Raw genomic sequence first — 12092 nt, forward strand, 5'->3', positions numbered from 1 at the left:
AGTGAAAAGTAGCCCAAGAAAATTAGTTGAAAATACAATTCACTGCCAAGGTAGCCCAAAGTATTTAGTTGAAAAGCTAACTTGTGCTCTCCCCATGTTCTAGTGGTAAGACAATAAACAAAAGTTGACAATTTACTGACCACTAATTGTACCCCAAAATCTATTGACTGATGCAGATTGTAGGACCACCTTGTTGTCATGTTGGCAACTGATACTCTTGCTGAGAGACAACCTGTATTTTCCTAGAAAGAATGTATTAAGCTTGCTTACTGTTGTGCATTTTTTGGTTTTGGGGTGGGTTTTTTGCAGCACAAGTACTACCTTAGAGAAAATTATCTGATTATCCATAACATTTGGGAAATTGCTGCAGTACTTTGAGGAAAGGAGTTTGGATCCTTGCTGAATAATGGCTATGCGTTTTTGGTGCTAAAAACTCACGGCTGGCTCTTAGACTTGCCAATCTCTGAATGATGGGAGTCTTTCCTGCAGCTAAGTTTGCAACAATCAACTGTTCTTTTGTGGTTCCTGCCAAGTGCAACAAAAGAAAACATAAATTCGCTGCTTTTATTCCCTCAACTCAAAGCTATTTTTAGCCTTGCATGGTCTTCCATTTAGATTTGTCATCCAAAGATTCCAGGGTCCAGGATATTGTACGACTTCCAGCTATTGTAGACATTTTAAAGACAATTAACGTCACCGAAGTGGTTGTGGACAGGAACCTCAGATGGTTTCTTTGTTAAGGCCATTCACTGGTTTCATCAACAATCAAAAACAAACTGCAGGATTGTTTACACAAAGGCATTTGCTGTCACCTTTATTTATACTTATATTTATAACTATCCAGGCAAGGATGTTCATGTGGTGTTTGACAACATTTATTATTATTATTATTATTATTATTATTATTATTAGAATTTATATACCGCCCTATACCCGGAGGACTCAGGGACAGTTCACAGAATAAAATCACAATATAAAACCACAAAATACAGTATATAATCAAAATAATAACAACCCCCTGAAAAAACCTCCACATTTAAAAAGGGCATAGTAAGATAAGAAAAGTAGAAAACCAGAAAACTAATTCTGAACCTAAAAACTTTCTAACTGCTAATCAATGCATTGTGAAAACAAGCTACAGGTAACCTGTGCACAGAGCAGGTGAAAAAATTTCATTGCAAGGGGCGAGAAGACGGTTCTGTTTCTATAAAACATTCATGTCGTGTTAGCTGAGCATCTGTTAATCACTTGGTGCTTTGCTGCCAGCTTTAAAGATAAAAGAACAGGTGAACTTCACCTAATCAGGTTTATCTTACTAAGGCCTAATTAATCAACACATTATTTTTACAGTGATGGCCTTGGGCGACAGTAACTTTTTTGCATTATTTTTACACAACAAAGTACCACATCATTTCTTATGGTGAAGCATTTGGATGAGGGGGCAAAAGCAAAACAGCAGGAAATGGTGTGAAGGCATGTGATGCTATGAAGATCTGGTTCTAGTCAGATCCCGAATGCGAGATCACCTGCGAAACCTTGAAAACTATGATGGAGGAATGGTGAGATACAAATGTTCTAGATAAGGTGTGAGGAACCTTTGGCCCTCCAGATGCTTGCAAACGACAGCTCCTGTCATTCCTGATGATTGGCCATGCTTGTTGGGGCTGATGGGAGTTGTAGTTCAGCAACATCTGAAGGGCCAACACCTGTTCTAAATACATAGACACCTTGCTTGTCTTAAAGTGTCTCTTAAATGTTGTCTCTTAAAGAGACAACATTTTCCATACTCCTCCTAAAGAGGCCCACGCTGAACCTGGAAGTGTTAGATAACTAGCGCCTAGTTGCCAATATCTCCTTTCTGGGCATGGTGGTGGAGAGGATTGTAGCCAGTCAACTGCAGATGTACCCGGATGAAGTGGATTTACAGACCCATTTCAGTTTGGCCTTAGGGCTGGGTATATTTACTGAAATAGTCTCCCTCACTGAATACCTTTATTGGGAAAGGGATGAGGAAGCTCAACTCCATCCATTTTCCTTGATCTGTCTGTGACTTTCAATACCACTTACCATGGTATCCTTCTGAAAGGACTTGGGGTGGGGAGGTTTGAGATACTGCAGTGATTCCACTCCTTTTTGCAGGACTCTTACAAGAGAGTAGCACTCAGGGACCACAGCTGAGAACCAAGTAATTTATGCTGTGGGGGGGTCCCTCAGGGACCCATCTTTCCCCATGTTTTTAAAAAACCCACAGTCACCAAAGCATGATCTAACTTCATTGGAAGCCCAATGTCAAGACTGAAGTAAGGTGGTTGGGGTTCCTGGTGTAGTTCCCAAGATAGTCTCTCCCCCCTCAAAGGAATTCATGAAATAAAGTACGTACCGCAAAAAGTCTTGAGGTATCTTAAAAACTAACACATTTCTTATGTGGACTTGTTTTAAAAAAACCCAAACATATGTAGGTTGACAACTCTCCGCAAGCCGCAAACAAAAACATTCTGCCAACCTTGAGAAGCAAAAAGAAAATCTGAACATGTGCACAAACTTAACATTGCTTTCACTCAATTTCTGCCTTGGACCGGTCACCAGTTCTCAGCATTACCTATCTTACACAGCTGTTGTGAAGATACAGGTAAAGGTAAAGGGACCCCTGACCATTAGGTCCAGTCACGGACGACTCTGGGATTGCGCGCTCATCTTGCTTTACTGGCTGAGGGAGCCGGTGTTTGTCCAAAGACAGCTTCCGGGTGATGTGGCCAGCATGATGAAGCAGCTTCTGGCAAACCAGAGGAGCACAGAAACACCATTTACCTTCCCGCCGGAGCAGTACCTATTTATCTACTTGCACTTTGAGGTGCTTTCGAACTGCCAGGTTGGCAGGAGCTGGGACTGAGCAACAGGAGCTCACCCCATTCAAACCGCCGACCTTCTGATCAGCAACCCCTAAGCTCTGTGGTTTAACCCACAGCGCCACCCATGTCCTGAAGATACAGGATACATAAAATGACGGCAAAGGGGGATTTAGTGCTTGTTGCACAACCATAACATTCTGATTCCTTTAAGCAGAGTGGTGCATCTCTGAACTACATCTCTGAACTACAAATACTTCTTTTTTCCTGCATCCTGCATAATCCTCCCCCTAACGAGAGCACCAGGGTTTCAACCAATCTAAATCTGGCATTATTACTGCATGTTTTAGATCCACGAGTTCCAGTGGGGGAAAAAACCTGCTTCCAAACATGCTTCGTTCTCCACACCATACATTTAAAGTACTCTTATACCACTTTAACAGTCATGGCTTCCTCCAAACAATCCTGAGAACTATAGTTTGTCACTGAACTACAATTCCCAGTACCCTTAACAAACTCTGGTTCCCAGATACTTGGGGTAGCAAGGATGGCCTTATTAGAGGAAGGGGACCTGGGCTCATAGAACTCACTGCTTTGCTTGACAAAACATTGCAGGTTCAATCCCTGGCATTTCCAGTTTATAGGATCAGGTAGCAGCTGGTGCTGATGGTAAAGGCCTCTGGCTGACACCCTTGGGAGACCCAATCAGAGCAGGCAATTTGACGCTGGAAGGAAGAATTGTCTGACCTAGTATAAGGCAGGTTTCCTGTGTTTCTAACAGCTTGTGGTATGATTTTTTCAATAAAACCAATAATCATTGCTTTAATTGAACAATAAATAACCACGCCTTTGCATACTGTTCATTGTTCAAGTAACCCCAGTATTTACTGGGGGTTATTTTGTCATGGTGCCTTTCTGTTTGGGGGTGACGTCATCTGTCAGTGAGGCATGATCTTCCATTTAAGCAGGCAACACTTCTATGAGCCAGAGATGGAACCAGCATCCTCACACACACATTTTGGCCATAGTTACATTGGAGAATCAGCTTCTCCTCTCTCATCCCCATTGCAGTCCCCAGTCATTCTCCTCCCCCAAATCCCTCATAGCCTCTAATAAGGAACCCCCCCCCCCAATGACTTCTCTCCCCACTTGGCTAGGTTTTCTCTGCCCTTCACGTTCCACCCCCATCAAAGGGAGTGGCTGCAGCCAGAAATGCCGCTTTTATTTATTTATTTGATAAGGAAATGTCTGGAGTGTTTTGTTTTTAAATCTTTTATGTGGCCTCAGGGGGATCGGTAATGGAAGAACTGGCAGGAGGCAGGCCACGCTAATCGTCCCCCGCGATCCCACGCCGCCTCTTTCAGAGAGACTTTTCTGACAGGAGACTCGGGCCTTTGGGACGGGAGCACAGGAGTGCTGATAAATATTTATCACTCCTGCCATCGTTAATTCAGGTACCATTTTTAAAACAGAGGGCCTGTAAGTTAAATAAAACCGGGAGAAGGCATGTATATAAAAATGGCAGGCTACAAATGTTCTCCCTTTGCCTAATTTGTTTTATAATTTGCTGGAAGCTGCCCAGAGCAGCTAGGGCAACCCAGTCAGATGGGCGGCATAATAAATAATAATAATAATAATTACTATTACATACACACCCACCATATAATCTCAGGTGCTTACCCATTAAATTCAAACTGAAGAGTGGGCCAAATCCAGCCACCTCTGCCCTTTCCCCTCCTCATTACCTAAACCTCATTGTTTTCAGATTTGGTAATCCAGTGTTGTTTTTGCCTGTAGCTCAGTTCCTTCCCCACCTTCTTGTCAATATTTCCATTGACTGAGACGGCAACTGATGAGGAGCCAATCTATTACTAGCTTCCTTCCTGCTTTACTCACCCAGCATCCCTTTCCCAAGACCAAACACTCTCTCTCTCTCTCTCTCTCTCTCTCTCTCTCTCTCTCTCACACACACACACACACACACACACACATCAGACCATAGCAGATGTTCATACTAGCTTTATTTTGACAGCACACATGACACCATTCTGGCTCAGATCAAAGCCTTGGAGCAAGACTCAAGAAAAATAAGATTATTTTAGTCATGCTTTTTATTTTGGAAGGCTTGGGGCCAAATTCTGTTCTGTGTGAGCTCTGCTTGGACCTTCTGAGGGGGCTAAAGATTCTGAGGATTATGTCAGAGCGTGTCTACACAATACACTTAAAAAACGGTTTTAACCTTCAGGGCTTCCCCCAAGAGGATTCTGGAGAACACAATCATGTGAGGCAGGCAGAAGACTTGGCCATTTGGAGCCCTGCACAAACTACAATTCCCAGGGTCCTTTGGGGGCAAGCTTTGATAATTCAAGTGGCATAAAGGCAATTTAAAAGAGCTGCCCTCAGAGATATCTCCCCTCCAGCTCATGCTTTTAAGAATATTCATACACTTTAATTCAAGGATGCAAACTATTAAGTCACTCTGTGGGTCACACTTTAATATTTTTATGAAGTGGGCTACATCACTATATTAACCACAGAATTTTTGTTACAATTTTAACTCAGTGTTTTGCCTTTGAACTCTTTCTCTTTTAAACCCTCTTTATTCGTGCTGCACTACTGTACTGTTGAACCACTCTCCTTATTAACCCTCCCTCCTTTTTTCTGTTTATCTCATATATTTCTAAGCTACCTTTGAAGTCTATAGCTTTACCTTGTTCTCTTGGAAGGGAATCCCATATGCAGTGATTTTCTTCTGGGAGGATGCAGGGGTACGCATACCTCTAAACATTTTGTGAAACTTTGTACTTTTGTCCATTTACTGTATTTATTTTCTCCGATTTGAACTATAAAATGGTGATTTTCTTGAGTCAAAATGAGAGTACCCCTAAACATTTTTTTTAGAAAAAAAGCACTGCCCATATGACAGGAGCCACTCCTGAGAAGGCCCTGTCTCTAATGTCAGCCAGGCTATTTGTTCTCAGAGGCAGCCACACAAGTAGGGCCCTCTGAAACTGATATTAAAACAACTCGCCTTGTACTCTCTCTTCACTATTGCTAGTCTGCTCCCTCATCTCCGTTTCCCTCTTCTACAGCAACAGGTATCACACTTCTCTCTGTGCGTGTCCAATCCATATCACTGTCTCTTCTCCCTCTACATCACCTCAAGTCACTCTGTACCTTTGGCTCTGCTATGCTTATTATTTCTATTCTTTCTCTATCCCACATTTTCTCAGGCTGTGTACAGACCATACGTTTAAAGCATGACTTTTCTCCCAAAAAATCCTGGGAACCATTGTTTACCTCCACAAGAACTATGATTCCAAGCACCCTGGACAAACTACAGTTCCCATGATTATTTGGGGGAAGTCACATGTTTTTAAGGTATGACATGTATACAGCATCAGTCTCCTCTTTTAGCATCTTCAGCCTCCCCACTGGAAACTGCTTTAATATAACAGTGCTTAGGTTTTTCCAGTCTTGCAGCAATTCCTACAATGTAGGAGTTTCAGATATAGATGGGTCATGCAAAACACTAGCGATATCATAGTGTGCCTCTGAATCCAGAGCAAAAGCAACACATGCACTCTCGCTTCTTTATGCCCTGTTCTTATGGGTGGGCCTTAGATGTTCTCACACAAACAATGGCTATTTAGAATTCGCCCAGGGAGTTGCATATTGGCAAGGAGGAGGTTGAGGTTGGCGCCTTGATCTGATGTTGTGCAGGCTTGCAGTAAGGTGTTTTATGGAGGTGACAATGGTTTCTTTCTCCTATGGTTCTGCATTTTTTAACAATGTGAAATAAAAACAACTGGGACTTGAAATATCACACACTTGTAAACAGAAATAAGATAGGGGATCTGGCCTTGTATGAAGAAGCAGAGAATGAAACTTCCTCCCATCCCATTTATGCTAATCTCACACAGAGAGGGTGTGATCTGGTAAACAGAGAACTGTGCTTGGATCTTGGATATTAAGACAGAAACTAGAATTACAAGCACTTTGTGCCATCTAGCAGAAACCTAAGCTCTGGTTTGGGCAGAAAGCTCTTGACTTGGGGAGTCAATAGCCATAAGTAACAAACCATATTCTGCATCTTTACTTATAACTATTTGGTGAAGTGCCCCAATAGTTCCACTGAAGCGTTTCTTATTCCAAAATCTGCCCTGTCTACAGTTGTGTCCACTTTCTTACTTGCTTCTTGACTTGCTGTGCTCCTGTCATCCCATTTACCCAGACTGCTAACCTGACTGAAATGGTTGCCTGTCTTCTTCTCTGGCGATCACTTGTAGTCAAGTAAGATTGTCTTCCATGAATGGTGTGTCCGTAGGTGACTGTGGAGAATGTCAGATGGGGCTGTAGCTCCTCCCCCACCATTCTCACTTGCCCCCATACACCAGAACTCAGGTGTGTCTGCCACAATAAGGGCTAGAAACTTAAAATGTGCTAAAATGTAAATAAGGGCAAACCTTCCACTGCAAACTAAGGGAGCAGGAGGACAAGCAATGTTTCTCAATGTGATGTAAACAGTCCCCAAAGCATCTTATTTCTAGAGGGTGCCATTTGTCTGCCTCCTTTCTGCGTCTCTGTATAATTTTAAACAATATGCCTCCATTCCAAAGCAGGATTTCATGTTTCTGGTGCAAAAATGCCCAAGACTGGGAGTGAAGTTTGCATGCTTCCTCCTGTGGTTGCATCCCTGCAAAGGACCCATTTTATGCCCACTCCTGTTTCATGCAATAGTGTGCTATGGCTGTTGCAACAAACTCAGGTTAAGCCTGGAACTTGGTGGTGGTCGGATTTAAGCATTGCTTTGAGTCAACCACCAGGGGGAAACCTGATCAAACATTCTTCAGTGGCTCCCGCTTCCCATTCAGCAAAAGAGTTCAATTCCCTGCCCCTGAATACTTAAAAACACCAGTTCACACTGCCATATCCTGCTAGACGTGGTTTGTCCACCATTCAGTCGGCGGCAAGGCTCTTGGTGCTGAAAATAGTGTTTCATCTAATCTTTTAAGGGGGGTTGGGGAAATTATCCTACTTTGCAAACATATTTTTCTGGAGGCCACACACATTTCCAGTGGGTGTCTATTTGCTGTATTCCTATCAGCTTAGAGAACAGCCTGTAACCTCTGAGCCTGCCTGTCTGGTTATAAATTCCAGTCTGTTCCTCTAAGCTGAATATAGAGAGCAGCTGGCCGAAGCTAAATGAATAACACTGTCTCGCAAAACAATGGGGCCAGGCCTAACATGTTGCACAGGCATCTATTTCGAGTTCAGATATTTAAAGACCAAGGCAGCGTGACAGTCACGTTTACAGTCAGGTCCCAGCAGTTACAGGCAGAATGCAGACTTGGGCTTCAGACACAAACAAATTAACACCTTCAGCATTGCATGCGTCAACGTAGTAAATGGAGTTTGCATGCAGCTCCACAAAGAATAGCCTGCTAAAGGCTTGGCAGGCACTTCTTATTTTACAGCATGGATTGTGCAGAAATATTTTCACTTGGCAGAGGAATCTTTCTGAAATACCAATTTTACCTTCCTTCCTTCCTTCCTTCCTTCCTTCCTTCCTTCCTTCCTGTTTTACGCCCTCATAAAGGAAATCTTGAAAACATGACTAACTTGTATGTATTTCTTTGTCTATCGCATTTGTTCCTCCAGGGAACTTAGGACAGTGTACAAGGGTTCATTCCTTCTTCATGCTCACAACAGCCCTATCAGGTAGGCTGGGTAGAGAAACAACAGGCAGAGCCGCACAATACGTTTAAATCACATCCAATGCGCATTTAAAATGCATGACTTCCCCCAAAGAGTCCTGGGAGCTGTAGTTCACAGTATTGTTTTGGGGAGCTAATGTGCTTTCAATGTCTACTGGATATTCTTTAAATGTATAATGTTGGCTGGTCTCAGGTTGCCCAGTGGGGCATGTACTCAGGACGATGTACTCAGTACTCAATGTACTCAGGACGAGTACTTTTAATTAATAATGTTTCTTAATCTTTTCATACATCATAATATGGTATCTATATCTATCTATCTATCATCTAGTTGTAAGTTGAGACAAAAAAATGTTGCAGTAAGTGACAACAAACAAACATTTTTTCCTTTTGTAGCAATGCCAAAAATACTGCCTGAAGACCGAAGTGTGGGTCACTGGTTAAAGTACAAGTTTTTTCACAGGACTAGAAACACAGGCATGAACAAATAAGATTGAGTGGGAAGATTGCAATGGCATAGCTATAAAGTAAGTGCCAAAACTGGTCTTGTGAAGCAGGCCTGGTCTGAATCATCTCCTGCCAAACATTTGCTCCGCTCTGCCCAGAACATTATGCAGATGTTATATCCGCATGTAGTATTTTCACTTTCAAGGTGCATGGAGGTCACTAGTTAATCAGCATACCCAGAAAAAAGTAACATTCAAAGTCATATCATGTGGATCTTTGTGCTAGATAAAGCTAGCTTGCTCATGTGGTCTATATTTCATTCTGTTTCATCCCCTGGCTTCATTTTGGAGGAACATACTAGAAGCCTTCACAGCAAACATGTCCTCCTCCATCACTTCAGCCACTTCTGCATCCTGACCCAAAGCACGTTTACTTGGCAGCATTACACTGACTTTAATGGGGATTACGCCCAAGTAACTTAATTCAAGGTTGCAGCGAATACTTTGCAAATGGCTTGATATAAAGAGAAAGTGTTTGGCGCTGCTTTGGATCAATGCCTTCTGTCTTTGCCAACCAGATCTTATGACCACTTTTTTAGGACCAGTTGCCTGCAGGAGTTATTTGACCTAACTGCTCTCTCCAATACCATCAGCTCTTCTGTTCTGTTTATAATCTAATTGCTTGATGGTACTGTCTCCCACCGAGAACATTTCAGTGGGTATGAATCCCTCCAGCCTAAACCTATCATCCTGCTGTCCCTCTCTCTCCTATTCTGTTTTGTTACTCTGGTTACTTGGCTGGAGCCATGAATGACTCCAACTTGAATTAGAGCTAATAAAAGTCACAGAGTCTAGACACTGCTCTGTGCTCAGGCCAGAAGCTGCAGCACCATCCCCAGGCACAGCCCTTGCCTCTCGCAGAGCACAGAACATCCATTTTCTCCAAGACTTCCTGCATGGCCAGTGGGGCACCAGTTCTTTATGTCCCAGGAAATGTATCAAAATCCCTTCTCAAGAAGTGACAGGCAACCAGGGGGAATATAAACCACTTCCACGTTTCTCGTATGAATTCCAGAGAGAGAAAACAAACCCTCAAGACTGTCTAGCCAAGACAGGGGAGTGACATTCACAAAACTTGTTTGCAGGTGTGTCAATTCAGTTAGGTGACTTTTTCTGATCTCTTCTGTTACAGTTGCTTGGATCTGCCTCGTGGGTGCACACACAGATCTCCCAGCTTTGCCTTGGAAGGCAAAGAGAGAAAACTCTGAATTATGCACAGTGTGCACTGACTCGGAGCTAAATTGGCTCCCACCTGCTACAAGTCCCAGGGAAGCATTTGGTGTTACTTGCTTATAAATAGCATACACCTCATGCAAGTGCTAAATTAAATTAGACTTAAAATATTCACACAGCCTACACCTGGTTAACTGCTAATGGAACCTAACGGTTGCAACATGAGTAAATGCTCTTTTTTTCCTCCTCCTACTTCATGACTGTTCCACTCTTGTCAAACATGGTGATTATTTGTTTGTTCTGGTTGTAATATTCAAAGCTGCATTTTTGCTACTGTACTGGCGTAACTGTACTTCCAACGTAACGCCCTCTCGCTTTCTCACCCAGTTGAACTTAAAACTTTCTGTACAGGGAGTTGTTCCCATGGACATAATCACATGAAGGAACTAACATCTGACCAGTACGACCGATTCATAGGGGTGCAGCAGCTCATTTGCTTATTTCTTTGGGCATTTAAAGCCTACAAGAGTTCTCAGAATGGCAGGCAACATGATAGAAAGAGATACATACAGCAAAAATCAAGCAACAGAAATTCAAAAAACCCCCAAACAAAACAAAACAAAACAAAAAACCCCAACAACCTGAGAATGAAAAACCAGAGCAACACTTTTTTTTCCAGATGTAACGCTCGAGCAGATCACTGCCAGGAAGTGGTATCTGTCAATGTAATCACACCAGGTCAGACTTCCTACTCTCATAAAGATGCATACAGGGTGATATTCTGTGTAGGGTTTTTTTTTTGTTTTTTAAGCATTTAGGATATTGCCTTATACTGAATCTGAGCTTATGTTGTCTCGGGGCAACTCTGCAGGGTTTGCAAGCCTAACTGGCTATTTCTGGAACTTGCTGGAGTCCAAGTGCACAGGGTCTACTGATCACCCCATCTACATGCTTAGTGACATTCTCAAAAGGTTAGAAAGACAGGATTCTACCTTGCAGAAGCATGTTCTTCAGCGAGACTTGTTCTTCTACACCAGGGGTAGGCAACCTAAGGCCCGGGCACCGGATGCGGCCCAATCGCCTTCTCAATCTGGCCCGCGGATGGTCCAGGAATCAGCGTGTTTTTACATGAGTATAATGTGTGCTTTTATTTAAAATGCATCTCTGGGTTATTTGTAGGGCATAGGAATTTGTTCATATTTCCCCCCCCCGAAATATAGTCTGGCCCACCACATGGTCTGAGGAACGGTGGACTGGCCCACAGCTGAAAAAGGTTGCTGACCCCTGTTCTACACACTTGGTAAGTATGTATTTTATAACTTTTTAACTTCAAGACTGGAGTATTGCAGTGCACTCTGTGTGGTGAGTTTGGAAATTGCACTTAGCGCAGAATGCTGACTATTAGCAGGTACCTTTGCTATACTGTTTTAGGTGCCTACTAATATATACTGTAGGGGCGCGGGTGGCGCTGTGGGTTAAAGCCTCAGCGCCTAGGACTTGCCGATCGAAAGGTCGGCGGTTCGAATCCCCATGGCGGGGTGCGCTCCCGTCGCTCGGTCCCAGCGCCTGCCAACCTAGCAGTTCGAAAGCACCCTCGGGTGCAAGTAGATAAATAGGGACCGCTTACTAGCGGGAAGGTAAACGGCATTCCGTGTGCTGCGCTGGCTCGCCAGATGCAGCTTGTCACGCTGGCCACGTGACCCAGAAGTGTCTGCGGACAGCGCTGGCTCCTGGCCTCTAGAGTGAGATGAGCGCACAACCCTAGATTCTGTCAAGACTGGCCCGTACGGGCAGGGGTACCTTTACCTTTTACCTTAATATATACTGTAGCTATAGCTATTATCAACCCT

The 12092-nt window shown here is 43.3% G+C and overlaps 1 long non-coding RNA gene across 3 annotated transcripts in view; it reads right to left on the reverse strand.

The window, feature by feature from the left end:
- LOC308459713 overlaps positions 1-12092 on the reverse strand; it is a 44188-nt gene that overhangs the window by 28372 nt on the left and 3724 nt on the right. For 2 of the 3 annotated variants that reach the window (XR_013978288.1, XR_013978289.1), the window contains exon 1: positions 4527-4741. The exons of the other annotated variant lie outside the window; for it this stretch is intronic. This is a non-coding gene — a long non-coding RNA (uncharacterized lncRNA). Of the gene's footprint in view, positions 1-4526; positions 4742-12092 lie in introns of those variants that run through there. 3 annotated transcript variants of the gene reach the window in all.

The sequence above is a fragment of the Podarcis pityusensis genome (assembly GCF_964106645.2).
Source record: "Podarcis pityusensis genome assembly, chromosome: 12".
Classification (NCBI taxonomy): Eukaryota; Metazoa; Chordata; class Lepidosauria; order Squamata; family Lacertidae; genus Podarcis; species Podarcis pityusensis.